The sequence below is a fragment of the Macaca nemestrina genome, chromosome 8 (assembly GCF_043159975.1).
Source record: "Macaca nemestrina isolate mMacNem1 chromosome 8, mMacNem.hap1, whole genome shotgun sequence".
Taxonomy (NCBI): Eukaryota; Metazoa; Chordata; class Mammalia; order Primates; family Cercopithecidae; genus Macaca; species Macaca nemestrina.
In genome coordinates this window covers 92,411,890-92,425,360 of record NC_092132.1, presented here as the reverse complement: position 1 = coordinate 92,425,360, position 13,471 = coordinate 92,411,890, and the positions used below count along the sequence as shown (strand labels likewise).

Here is a 13,471-nt window from a genome sequence, read left to right as displayed (position 1 = left end):
GAAATGGTCCCCCAGCCCCCATGATCCTGGCGACCTCATGTGTTCCCTGATTGCCAGCTGCCATAGGCAGGAGTAAAGGGCCAGAGAGCTATGTGATCTTGGCAGCTCCTTTCTCCTGCCACCCTTCCTCCTAATACCCATGATGTCAGCACTTCAATCTGCCTAGGAGAACATCAGACATTGTAGTACAAGACCCCTTGTTTGTGTTTCTGTCAGTTGCCCAAAGAATCCCCAGACTCCTAGATCACCACTGAAGACTTGAACTCTTGGCCATATAGTCTGGTGATGCCAGTGGCCATGGTGTCTGATACTTGAGTTTTGCTCTGGCCGTGGTTCATCTAGTTTTATGTACCTTGGCTTCAAAGTTCTTCTGAAACTAACCTCATAGTCAGATACCTGGATAAGTGATCAACAGCAGTGTCACCTGAAGTCTTTATGTATCTTATCTGTGCACTATCATCTTTTTCCATAATTGTGGGATGAGGCCTGAATATTAATTCAATCTCACTAGCACCATCCATTTCTGAATCAATGGCAAATGTTGCATTGTCAAGATCAAGCTCAAGCCCAGAATCAGCAGATGTTTTAGTCCATTTGTGACTATGGCCTGTTTCCTTATTTTTCTGTGTGGATGCACTACAGTGCAAACTATCAGTATTCTCTTCTGCTCTGCTACCATTTTCAGTCTGTTGTTTCTTGCCTCACTGTAATCTGCTCCTGACTGGTACCTTCAGTCCTTCTTCAGAGCTGAGACTGAGTGCTCACTGATTACTGTGCTTGTGGATATTGGCTAATACTCTCTCTCCAAGAACTTCATACTCATCACGACTTGGGTAAATTTTACTGATGAGTGCATCAAACATTTTAGACTAAAGTATAAGGCTTACGAGGCCTTCCCAATTATTTGCCTACCACCCCACCTCATTTTTGATAATCCTAGCTCTTTTTTCCTTTCTCACCCTATGGCATTTTCTGGCATCCCTAACACTGAGCCCATTGCTACCACCACCAAGAGCTGAAAGATCCCCTTAGTGATCTTTTGGAAACAGATTTTTTTTTTTTTTTGACAGGAGGGGTGTCTTTTGCTGTCATTTCTAAGGACTGTGATGATGCAGTCTGCACAAAAATGATGTAAACACTCCTTTGTGGTCATGGTGTCTTTCAACACATCCAAACAAATTAGGCCCATTATTTCACTGTGTAGACTTTGAGGTGAAGCCCCAATTTCTAAGCCATCTATTACCGCCTCTTCAGGTGTTCGTTGTAATTCATATAAACTGAACTCCCATGTTTTGGTTAATGGTTGAGATCCATTTGTTTGCACAGCCTGAGACATTGCAGCTCCTGCCCCCAGCCCAATTTTCTTTTTGACCTAGACTAGCAGGACTATTCAAATATTTTCCCCTTAATTTATGATTTTCTTTTTGGAAGGGACTCCATTTTCAGTACTTTTTCTTTTCTCTTAAAAATATGTCTAAGTTTGGCGAGGCACAATGGCTCATGCCTGTAATCCTAGTACTTTGGGAGGCCGAGACAGCCAGATCACTTGAGGTTAGGAGTTTGAGACTAACCTGAACAACATGGTGAAATCCTGTATCTATTGAAAATACAAAAATTAGCCTGGTCTGGTGACACACACCTGTAATCCCAGCTACCTGGGAGGTTGAGGCATGAGAATCTCTTGACCCTGAGAGGTGGAGGTCACAGTGAGTTGAGATCACGCCACTGCACTCCAGCCTGGGCAACAGAGCGAGACTCCATTTCAGAAAAACTAAATAAATTAATTTAAATATATATATTCTTTTCCACAGAGTTTGGTTCCATTTAAAGTACACTTCTGGCTCAGAAATTTTTCATAGTTCTGTATCCTTAAGTAAACATTCAGTTGGCCATCATTTCCCCTTTCCCCCTCAAAAAGTCTTTAGACCTACAGAATATTACATAATATGTATTCCGACTTTTTTCCCTAGAGTCTTGTATATTTTCTTTTCTATATAAACTGAAGTATCTTCATGAAGACTAAGGATCAAATTTACCATGCTTAAAGACAATTCTCATAGAATTATTCCGTCCATAGTATTTTCTTCCATAATTTTCTTATTTTAGAAACAAGTGTTTATTGAGTTAGTGTCCATTGTAATGCCATGTTGTTACTTTTTTCTATTCTTTTCCCTCATAATTTTGGAATTTCTGGTCCTGGAAAGAGAATCAAACAAAATCTTAATGTTAATCTATGAGAAATTGGTTCATTGACAGATTTTGCTGAAGAAAGAAAAATTAAATTGGTTGTGAAATGTAGTCGTCAAGTATATTCGAGAGTGCTTTTGGCCAGGCATGGTGGCTCACGCCTGTAATCCCAGCACTTTGGAAGGCCAAGGTGGGCGGATCACCTGAGGTCAGGAATTCGAGACCAGCCTGGCCAACATGGTGAAACCCCGTCTCTACTAAAAAATACAAAAAAAAGAAAAAATTAGCTGGGTGTGGTGGCACACACCCATAATCCCAGCTACTTGGGAGGCTGAGGCAGGATAACCTCTTGAACCTGGGAGATGGAGGTTACAGTGAACCAAGATCACACCACAGCACTCCAGCCTGGGTAACAGAGTGAGACTCCATCTCAAAAAAAAAAAAAAAAAAGAGTGCTTTTTTTGGTGTTCTACTATCACTTCAGGTCCTTTATTATATATGTTTGATTTTTTTCCTATTAAAATACCAGATATATGGAGACATTTGACACATTAGCCTTGATGAAAAGTATAAGATATGTTTGAAGCAGCCAGGCATAGTGGCTCATGCCTGTAATCCCAGCACTTTGGGAGGCCGAGGTGGGCGGATCACAAACCCAGGAGATCTAGACCATCCTGACTAACTAACACAGTGAAATCCTGTCTCTACAAAATTACAAAAAAATCGCCAGGTGTGGTAGCAGGGCACCTGTGATCCCAGCTACTCGGGAGGCTGAGGCAGGAGAATGGCATGAACCTGGGAGGCGGAGCTTGCAGTGAGCCGAGATGGCGCCACTGCACTCCAGCTTGGGCAACAGAGCAAGACACCATTTCAAAAACAAAAAAAAGAAAAAAAGAAAAAAAAAGATATATTTAAAGCTTCCCTACTTTTTTTTTAAATTGGTAGCCACATAAGTTTCAAGAATATGGCAGCCAGGTGCAGTACCTCAGGCCTGTAATCCCAGCACTTTGGGAGGCTGGGGCTGGTGGATCATCTGAGCTCAGGAGTTCGAGACCAGCCTGGCCAACGTGGTGAAATCCCATCTCTACTAAAAATAAAAAACCCCACAAAACCCAGGTATGGTGGCAGGTGCCTGTAGTCCCAGCTACTTGGGACCTGGCTGAGGCAAGAGAATTGGTTGAACCCAGGAGGCGGAGGTTGCAGAGAGCAGGGATGGTGCCACTGCACTCCAGCCTGGCCTCAGAGGGAGACTCCATCTCAAAATAAATAAATAAATAAATAAATAAATAAAATAAAGAATAATACAGTATAGGCCGGGCGCGGTGGCTCAAGCCTGTAATCCCAGCACTTTGGGAGGCCGAGACGGGCGGATCACGAGGTCAGGAGATCGAGACCATCCTGGCTAACACGGTGAAACCCTGTCTCTACTAAAAAAATACAAAAAACTAGCCGGGCGCGGTGGCGGGCGCCTGTAGTCCCAACTACTCGGGAGGCTGAGGCAGGAGAATGGTGTGAACCTGGGAGGCGGAGCTTGCAGTGAGCTGAGATCCGGCCACTGCACTCCAGCCTGGGCGGCAGAGCGAGACTCCGTCTCAAAAAAAAAAAAAAAAAAAAAAAAGAATAATACAGTATATAGAATGAACAACAGAAAAGAAAATCCAGTTTGCTTCCATTAGAAAAGTGTGTTTAGCATTTTGAGTTGCCACATCAGCTTATAAATTTGGTGTGCTCTGCTAATTACATGTTGTGGAAGCAGATGAATGAAGCTTGAGCCCTGCTTTGATATGCAGTGAAAGATTATTCTGTAGAAGAATGTCAGCTAGTAGGGTAAAGTCATTCTACTCTTAATTTGTATACTGAGGGACAATGTTGGGTGTTTGGGAGCCAGAAGGCTTTATGCTGACAGGTTAGAAATAAGATTGACTTGTGTGTTATTTTTCATCTCTCTCCTGACTCTAGGTATGTTTCCAAGTTTATATTATTGCACTACTTACAAACATATGTTTTCATTGAGAAATTAATCCCAAAGGATTTTTGATAGATAGATCTCCAGTACCATGACAACTGAAGTCTGTCTAGTTATTGCACATATTTATCAGTCAGTTTCAACAGATTGGGGCTAGCTTGGTGTTCTAAATGTATTTAAAATATGTTTCTACAGGGTTTGTTTTTTTAATCTGTGCTATGAAATTTGAAAATCACTAAAAATGAAGGGAATTTTTTTTTTTTTTGAGACAAAGTCTCATTCTGTTGCCCAGGTTGGAGTGCAGTGGTGCAATCTTGGCTCACTGCAACCTCTGCCTCTTGGGTTCAAGTGATTCTTGTGCCTCACTCTGCTGAAAAGGTAGGATTACAGGCATGTGCCACCATGCCCAGCTAATTTTTGTATAAAAATCAAGGGAAATATTCAATTCCTTTTCTGATGTAATGTAAGTTGTATAGATTACTAATGCACGTCCCCGGTTTTGTGATAAAACTTCTTAGGTTTTATCGATAACATTTTAGATTCATGGTTGTGTTAAATAAGTTAAATAATTAGATTCCCATTGTGAATATTAATTGAAATTTTGTCTTTAGGCAGAGAGTTATTTATGAATACAAGCTTTGTGCCTAGAGAATGTATGTGTTTTTATCTGTTAGTATGGGAGGATATAAACTACATCATTAGTGAAAAAAAAAAAGACTTGAACTCTTTTCCTTCTCTCTTATCCTTCCTGACCTCCTGAAAATCCTCTCTTGCAGCCTCTGGAGCTCATGGTGCATCACCAGTAAATTCCTTAGGGACCTCCTCTGACCCTCTTCCTTCTTGCTGTGACCAAAATCATGATCTTATCTGAGTGTACTGCCTCCCTTGTAGCTCTATCAATTGGCGTCTATTTACATTTCATTAAGCTCTGTAACACTAGGCCTGGGGGTAGAGTACTTGCTCACCTTGCCCACTGCCACATCCAGACTAGTGTCCCATCCTCCTTCTGAAAAAGCCCTGGCTTTGCAGCCTATGCCGTTAGTCTATATTACTCACTAGCCCTCCTTAGCACAATCATCTCCAGGCCCTGTCCTGCTCTCCACGTTAATGGAAGATGTTAGCACCTGCCCTGCTGCTCTGTCCAACACTCCTGTTATAATTCTAGATCTTTCAGTATCCACACAGATAATCCTTCCAATATTTGGCTCCCTTTTTCCTTGTCTGCCTCTTCTCCATTGACCTTGTGCCAAGACCAGCTCAGTCATGGAGACCCTAACTCAGCCGCGCTAGAGAAATTAAAGACACACACACAGAAATATAGAGTGTGGAGTGGGACATCAGGGGTCTTGCATCCTTCAGAGCTGAGATCCTCAAACAGGGATTTACCCACATATTTACTGACAGCAAGCCAGTCATAAGATTTACTAAAAGTATTCCTTATGGGAAATAAAGGGATGGGCCGAAATAAAGGAATAGGCTCTGGCTAGTTATCTGCAGCAGGAACATGTCCTTAAGGCACAGATCACTCATGCTATTGTTTGTGATTTAAGAACGCTTTAAGCGGTTTTCCGCCCTGGGTGAGCCAGGTGTTCATTGCCCTCATTCCGATAAAGTGAAAACCTTCCAGTGTGGGCATGAAGGCCATCACAAGCATGTCACAGTGCTGCAGAGATTTTGTTTATGGCCAGTTTTGGGGCCAGATTATGGGCAGATTTTGGGGCCTGTTCCCAACATGTCCCCCTTCTTTGTTTTGCAAAGCAATAAAAGCAAAGGCAGCTTTGTCATGACGAGATACTTCTCACAGGAGTCAGGATCCACATCTGCAGTGGCAATGGTGATCACTGCTGTCATAGCTACCATTAAATTACTTACTGTGACTGATTGTCTTGCTTTCCTCAGGTCCCAGGTTTTCTTCTACCATCTGTGACAGCTTCTTGATCTGTCCCCAGGTGGATGGCTGTGTTCGATGGGTGTTGCTTGTGACCGTTGGGGTCCTCCTCAGAGTCAGTCTCAACAAGGCTGCAACCGGGGGGTCCTCAGGATCTTCCTGGAATCTCTTCCTCAGCATCTGTTTCATGGTAAGGTTTCAGGTGTCTTGATGGTATGCAAATTGGCTGTTGATTTTGGCCTGGAGAAACACAAGCATAACCTCTATCCCAAGTTATTATTTTACCTATTTCCCAACTTTTTGTTATCAGATCTCTCCACCAAACCAGTTGTTCTGCTTCTGTCTTTGCAGCTGGTTTCTGTAGATGCTGTTCAGCTGCTGATAGCATCTGGCCTTTGAGCAGGCTCAAAAAATTTAAAGTTAATAATGCTAGATTCAGTTGCATATGTGGTATTCCATAGTCCCTGTTTTCCCTCCTCTGCTTTTGCAACTGCTGTTTCAGGGAGAGATTCATTCTTTCCACTATGGCTTGTCCTTGAGAATTATATGGGATACCAGTAATGTGTTTAATATTCCATATAGAGAAAAATGTAGCTAGTGCTTGGCTAGTATAGCCTGGGGTGTTATCTGTTTTAATAGAAGCTAGAACGCCCATCACCACAAAACACTGTAAAAAGTGACATTTAACACAGGCAGAAGACTCTCCTGATTGGCATGTAGCCCAGACAAAGTGAGAAAAGGTGTCCACATATACATGTACATAAGCTAGTCTCCCAAACAAGGGAACACGTGTGACATCCATTTGCCAAAGAGATTTAGGTTCCAGTCCTTGAGGATTAACTCCTGTAAAAGATGAGGAATGTACCATTTGGCAAGTTGGGCATTGCTGGATAATACCTTTAGCTTCTTTCCAGGTAATGCTGTATCCGTGTTTGAGACCAGAGGCATTAACATGAGTTAAATTGTGAAAGTGTCTAGCATTAGATATTGCATTAGCAACTAGGTGATCAGCCATTTGATTCCCTTCAGTCAAAGGTCCTGGAAGAGGTGTATGAGGCCTAATGTGAATGATATAAAAAGGGTGCATTCTACTCCTAATTGCTGTTTGCAATTGGGTAAATAAAGTCATCAGTTCATCTGTATGAAATCCTAACTGAGCATTTTCAATTAACTCTGTGGAATGAACCACATATGAAGAATCAGAAATCACACTAACAGGCATATAAAAGCAGTCAATACCTCAATTACAGCTATAAGCTCCACTTTTTGAGCTGAAGTATAGGGTGTCTGGAAAACTTTCCTTTTTGATCCAGAAAAAGAAGCTTTACCATTACTAGATACATCTGTAAAAACATTTTCAGCACCTTCAATTGGTTTAAATTTAATTATTCTAGGGAGGATTCAATTAGTTAATTTCAAAAATTGAAACAGGTTCATTTTGGGAAAATGATTATTGAGAATTGTTCAGTAACCAAGTCCTCTAAAGCCTCCAGTTTCTCTTTACACAGCGGCCATTGTTCTATCCAAATTAGCTTATCTGTTAACTATTTTAAAGGTATAGGTTCTAGAGTTTTAACAATGGCCACCATCAAAAATGATGTCCTAAACCTTGGTGGGAACTTTGTCTTTCCGCTTGAAGCAGTTCCTTCAAACCTTGCAAATTTTTTCCTAGTCCCATACCAGGAACATACCCCATTTCATGCATCATATGTGGACTTTGAGGGTTGTATAATTGTTCAGCAATTGGAACTTGTGCTCCCGATTGTTGTAATAAATCTCTTCCCCATAAGTTTATAGGTACAGAAGTTATAATTTGTTGAATTGTCCCAGGTTGTCCATTGGGCCCTTCACAATGCAAAATATAACTACTTTGATATACTTCAGGGACTTTACCAGCTCCAACTATGTTAAATTGAGTGGGATAAACTGGCCACACGGATGGCCAGGGCTGTAGAGAAATGATTGACATGTCCACTCCTGTATCTACCAAACCTTTAAATTTCTTTCCCTGAATAGTTATTTCTCAGGTAGGATGTTTATCAGTAATTTGATTTACCCAATAAGCTGCTTTGCCTTGTTTATTTGTGCTTCCAAATCCTCCTGTTCATTTAATTTCACTTTTCCCCATTTCCACATACAGCGCAATTAGGAGTGTGCTATATGCTCTCCTGGCTCTGCTTTCCAGGGAACAGAAGTAGATATAACAATTTGAATTTCCCCATTGTAATCTGAATCAATGACTCCTGTTTGTACTTAAATTTAAATTAGACCTTCCTAGAAGTAATCCTATCGTCCCCACTGGTAAGGGTCCACAGACCCCTGTTGGAAATTTTTGCAGGGGTTCCCCCGGCAGAAGGCTCACAGCTTTTGTGCAACATAAACACCCCTCATGGCATTTCCCAAATTTGAAAGGCAAAGGCTCAAATGTAGCTGCAATATTTCCCTGTTAGTCGGGTGGGTGTATTCTAACATGGAACTGCCAAGCCTCTAAATCACCCTCTCTTCTAACTTGCTGGATTCCTGCCTGAATAGAACTGAGAATGGTCACTCGAGGCACTGCTCGAACAGTCACTTTTCACCCAGGGTCCTCCGGAAAAGAAAGATCTGGAGGGTCAGGCCACTCTTTTGCTTCAAAATAAGGAGTGGTGCAGAACCTCTTCCTCCTTTGCCGTTTTAGCATTAGCTGGCAGATAAACCTGCTCTGTTACTTCTTCTGTTACTTTGTTATATTCTCCTTCCTCCTCATCATTAGTGTGAAAAGTTTCCAAGGTGGAACGAACCAGAGCCCACACTTGTCCCATTGCTATCCTGAAGCTTCCAAGCTCCCCTTCTTCCTCACCAAGGGGATTGCTTTAAGAATACTGGGGTGTCCTCCAGTTTAGTTTCATGTTTTCCAACCATTGCTCTGGTGACCCTTCAACCTGGGTTTGAGTTGCCACATGTGGACGCCACTTGCCTAGACCGGCTCCGTCACGGAGACCTTAACCCAGCGGCACTAGATGAATTAAAGATACGCACACAGAATATAGAGTGTGGCATAGGAAATCAGGGGTCTCACAGCCTTCAGAGCTGAGAGCTCCAAACAGGGATTTACCCACATATTTATTGACAGCAAGCCAGTCATAAGAAATAAAGGGATGGGCTCTGACTAGTTACCTGCAGCAGGAACATGTCCTTAAGGCACAGATTGCTCATGCTATTGTTTGTGGTTTAAGAACACCATAAGCGGTTTTCCGCCCTGGGTGAGCCAGGTGTTCCTTGCTGTCATTCACATAAACCAAAAACCTTCCAGTGTGGGCATGAAGGCCATCACGAGCATGTCACAGTGCTGCAGAGATTTTGTTTATGGCCAGTTTTGCGGCCAGATTATGGCCAGATTTTGAGGCCTGTTCCCAACAACCTTGTCCCTCACATAATCTCTGCTGTTTATAACTCTAGTTATATTCTACATCCATCTCTAGAAATATCTTGTTTCCTCTCCATAATGTCAATTTTAAGAAGGCCACTCTTTGACCAATGCTGTCTGCCCATCTAAGTCAACTTCCCTCATGTCTGAGTTCCCAACACTTCTTTGACCTCACTAGGGTTTACGGTCCTTTCAATTTCCTATAATCCTTCATGTTCTCACTTTCATTGTCACTCCATTTAGATGTCGTGTTGCGTGATGGTAATTACTCCTTTGCCTGTACTCTCAACTACATTGCCTTATTTTCTCCTCTGCAGACAATGACTAAGATTGGAGAAAAATACTGATTGACTTTATTTTAAGTTGACAATCACTAATCCCGAGTAAACTTTCAGTGCTGCCTGACAATCCCACTCTCTTTTCCAGTACTCGTCACTTTCCCACTCTCATAGATGATTATTTTCCCTTCCCTGCTCTCCTAAAACCACCACCATCTCCATCATTATTGTTCTCAGCTGGTGACCTTGGTCTCTAATCCACTGAGAAAACTGAATCAACCATTAAGCCTCTACCAGCTGGATGGTACTCTAACACTTGGCTGCTACCGGGATGAGTGTGGGTCAACTGTTTGCTTTCCCAGCTGATGCCAACCCCTTCACTTGTCTACCAGACCCTATCCCCAGTCATCCACTCAATGATGCTTCTTCTGTTTTCTGATTCTTTCTCCTGCTTCAACATATTTTCCCCACTATATCACATTATTCACACTGGCATACAGCAATGTTGGATGTCTTTCAACATTTATTAAAAACTTCCCTTGATGCCATTTTTCCCTTACCATTAAGTGTGAAGTCAGGTGTAGATACTCTTTACTGAGTTGAGGAAGCTCCCTCCGTTCCTAGTTTCCTAAGGGTTTTTACTATGAATGGCTATGGGATTTTGCCAAATGCCTTTTCTGCATCAATAGATATGATCAATTGATATGAACTTCTCTTTTTTCAATCTTCCACATCTTGGCAAATGGCAGCTTAATCTCTCCAGACACTCAAGTCAAAAATCCTTAGTGTCACAGTTGACTTTGGTTCTTCTCCCATGTTCTATGTCCAGTTTCTTGGCAAAACCTATCATCTCCAACTTCAAAATATATCCAAGGCTTGTCATGTCTCAGCCACTTCACTGCTACCATCCCAGTCAAAACCACCACCACCTCTTGTATAATGGTATCTCTGCCCTATCTCTTTCCTCCATCTGAATTTCACACTGTCAACTTTTTCAGTCTGGAAAATTAAGTCTGGAACTCTCAGTAAACACTCTTGTTCTATTTTCTCCATTTACATAGCATAAATAAATGTTAGGACTTGGGACATTTGAAATTTTCATGTGCTTAAAATTTTAAATTTCATAATTTTCTACTTTAATGGCTTCCTAAAGCAATCTGATTCTCATGGCACACATTCTTAAAGTTCACTTTAAATTGGAACAACCTTTCAATTGCTCAAATTAATACTTTTAGTTCAATGACATTGCCTTCAGTGACAAAGTAAATTTAAAACAATTTAAGTGAAAGCAACAGAGGTTGAGTGAGGTTTTTGATAAATTCATTCACAATTTGTGACAGTGTATGATTGTTCTCATGAATTCTGTTCATTCAAGTTTTGCGAAAAGGGTAATGAAAATGCCCTGCAAGGTCAGCCAATCCATTCTCCCTATCAGGGCAAAATATTTCTCTTCCAAATGAGCCCATCAAGCCTCTGCCATGCTGAGGCATCCATCCTGGATCTCAGCATGGCAGGGACCATTCAGGCCATGGGAGCTGTCAGACCTTTTGATCTAAAGGCAGTTTAAGAAAAACCCACAGCAGCCCCACTCAACAAAGGCCGTTTGTCTGCTTGACATCAAAATAGTCTAAGTTACAAGGATTGCAGTTTCCATCTTCATGGAGGGACTTTTTTCCCCTAGTTTGTCATTCCTCCCATCCAGCCATCTTACTAATATGTCTATGGTTTATCTGAGCATTGTCTATTTTTTATTTCTTTGTGCTTAACTTTTCTAATGTTTGAGTGCTTCCTTTCACTCATGCTGCCTCAAGAAGGAAGCCTGATTTCCCCTTTTGTGAGTCTATTAAAGCTAAGTGAAAGGCACTTGACGTCATCCTGCTTTCACTGCTGCAATGATAGCTTTTTGTTTGGGAAGTAATTTTTAAATTATGTAAAGTCTATCATAAAAAAACACCAATTTACGCAACATGGAAAATTAAGAAACATTCATATTTTGTAATAGTTCTTAACTTTTTAAAGAAAAAAATGAAAATTCACCATAAACTCAAAATTGTCTTTGTAACTCCCAAAGCCATGTCCCTCCCTCCTTTCTGGATCATTTATGTAAGTTTAACATGAATCCTTCTAAGTCATCTTTTTGTTCTAACTATTTGTCTGTCTATCAGCAGTAGATATGTTGAAGTGTCTATATTATAATTTTGCTGATCTTTTTGTTTGTCCCTGTGCCTATAGCCTATACTGTGTTTTATTACTTGGTTTTCTTTCTTTCTCTTTCTTTCTTTCTTTCTTTCTTTCTTTCTTTCTTTCTTTCTTTCTTTCTTTCTTTCTTTCTTTCTTTCTTTCTTTCTTTCTTTTTCTTTCTTTCTTTCTGTCTCTCTCTCTCTCTCTCTCTCCCTCCCTCCCTCCCTCCCTTACTTCCTTCTTTTCTTCCTTTTTTTTTTTTTTTGAGATGGAGTCTCGCTCTGTCACCCAGGCTGGAGTGCAGTGGCACCATCTCAGCTCACTGCAAGCTCCACCTCCCGGGTTCATGCCATTCTCCCACCTCAGCCTCCCGAGTAGCTGGGACTACAGGCACCCGCCACCATGCCCAGCTAATTTTTTTTGTATTTTTAGTAGAGACGGGGTTTCACCATGTTAACCAGCATGGTCTCAATCTCCTGACCTCGTGTTCTGCCCCTCTTGGCCTCCCAAAGTGCTGGGATTACAGGCGTGAGCCACTGCACTGGCTGTCTTTCTTTCTTTCTCTCTCTCTTTCTCTCTTTCTCTTTTTCTCTCTTTCTCTTTCTCTCTCTCTCTCTCTCTCTCTCTCTCTCTCTCTCTCTCTCTCTCTCTCTCTCTCTTTTCCTCAAGAGTCTTGCTCTGTCACCCAGGCTGGAGTGCAGTGATGCAATCATGGCTCATTGCAGACTCAACCTCCTGGGCTCAAGCAATCCTCCCACCTCAGCCTCCCAAGTAACTGGGATTACAGGCCTGCACCACCAGACCTAAATAAGTTTTTGTATTTTTTAAAAGATAGGGTTTCACCATATTGCCCAGGCTGATCTCGAACTCCTGGGCTCAAGTGGTCCACCTGCCTTGGCCTCCCAAAGTGTTAGGATTACAGGCATGAGCCACCACCCCTTGCAAGTTTCCTACTTTTTTTTTTTTTTAAGTGTTTTTGATGTCAAGCAGGATCTTTTTTTTGTTTGCTTGTTTTCTTTCCAATAACTTAACTATTCTTAGGACTTTATTTTTTATTTTTATTTTTTATTTATTTATTTTTTTGAGATGGAGTCTTGCTCTGTCACCCAGGCTGGAGTGCAGTGGCGCAATCTCGGCTCACTGCAAGCTCTGCCTCCCAGGTTCATGCCATTCTCCCACCTCAGCCTCCCGAGTAGCTGGGACTACAGGCACCCACCACCATGTCTGGCTAATTTTTTGTGTTTTTGGTAGAGACGGGGTTTCACCATGTTAGCCAGGATGGTCTTGATCTCCTGACCTCATGATCTGCCCACCTTGGCCTCCCAAATTGCTGGGATTACAGGCGTGAGCCACTGTGCCCAGCCAGGACTTTATTTTTTAAATAAAATTTTAGAATCTGTCAGGTTCTGCAGGATTTTGATGGAAATCTCACTGATTAAATAGTTTAAACTGCCTTCCTAGTCAACAGTATAATGTATCTCATGACCTGCTCAGATCTTTTTGTCCTTCATAATGACTAACATCTTCATTTCATTCATAAAGTTTTATTTGTTTGCCTTTAAAAA

General features: G+C 41.7%; 1 pseudogene; it reads right to left on the bottom strand.

The window, feature by feature from the left end:
* Window positions 1-344: 344 nt before the first annotated feature.
* Window positions 345-1,336, bottom strand: LOC105463394 (E3 ubiquitin-protein ligase RING2 pseudogene; annotated as a pseudogene).
* Window positions 1,337-13,471: the final 12,135 nt, after the last annotated feature.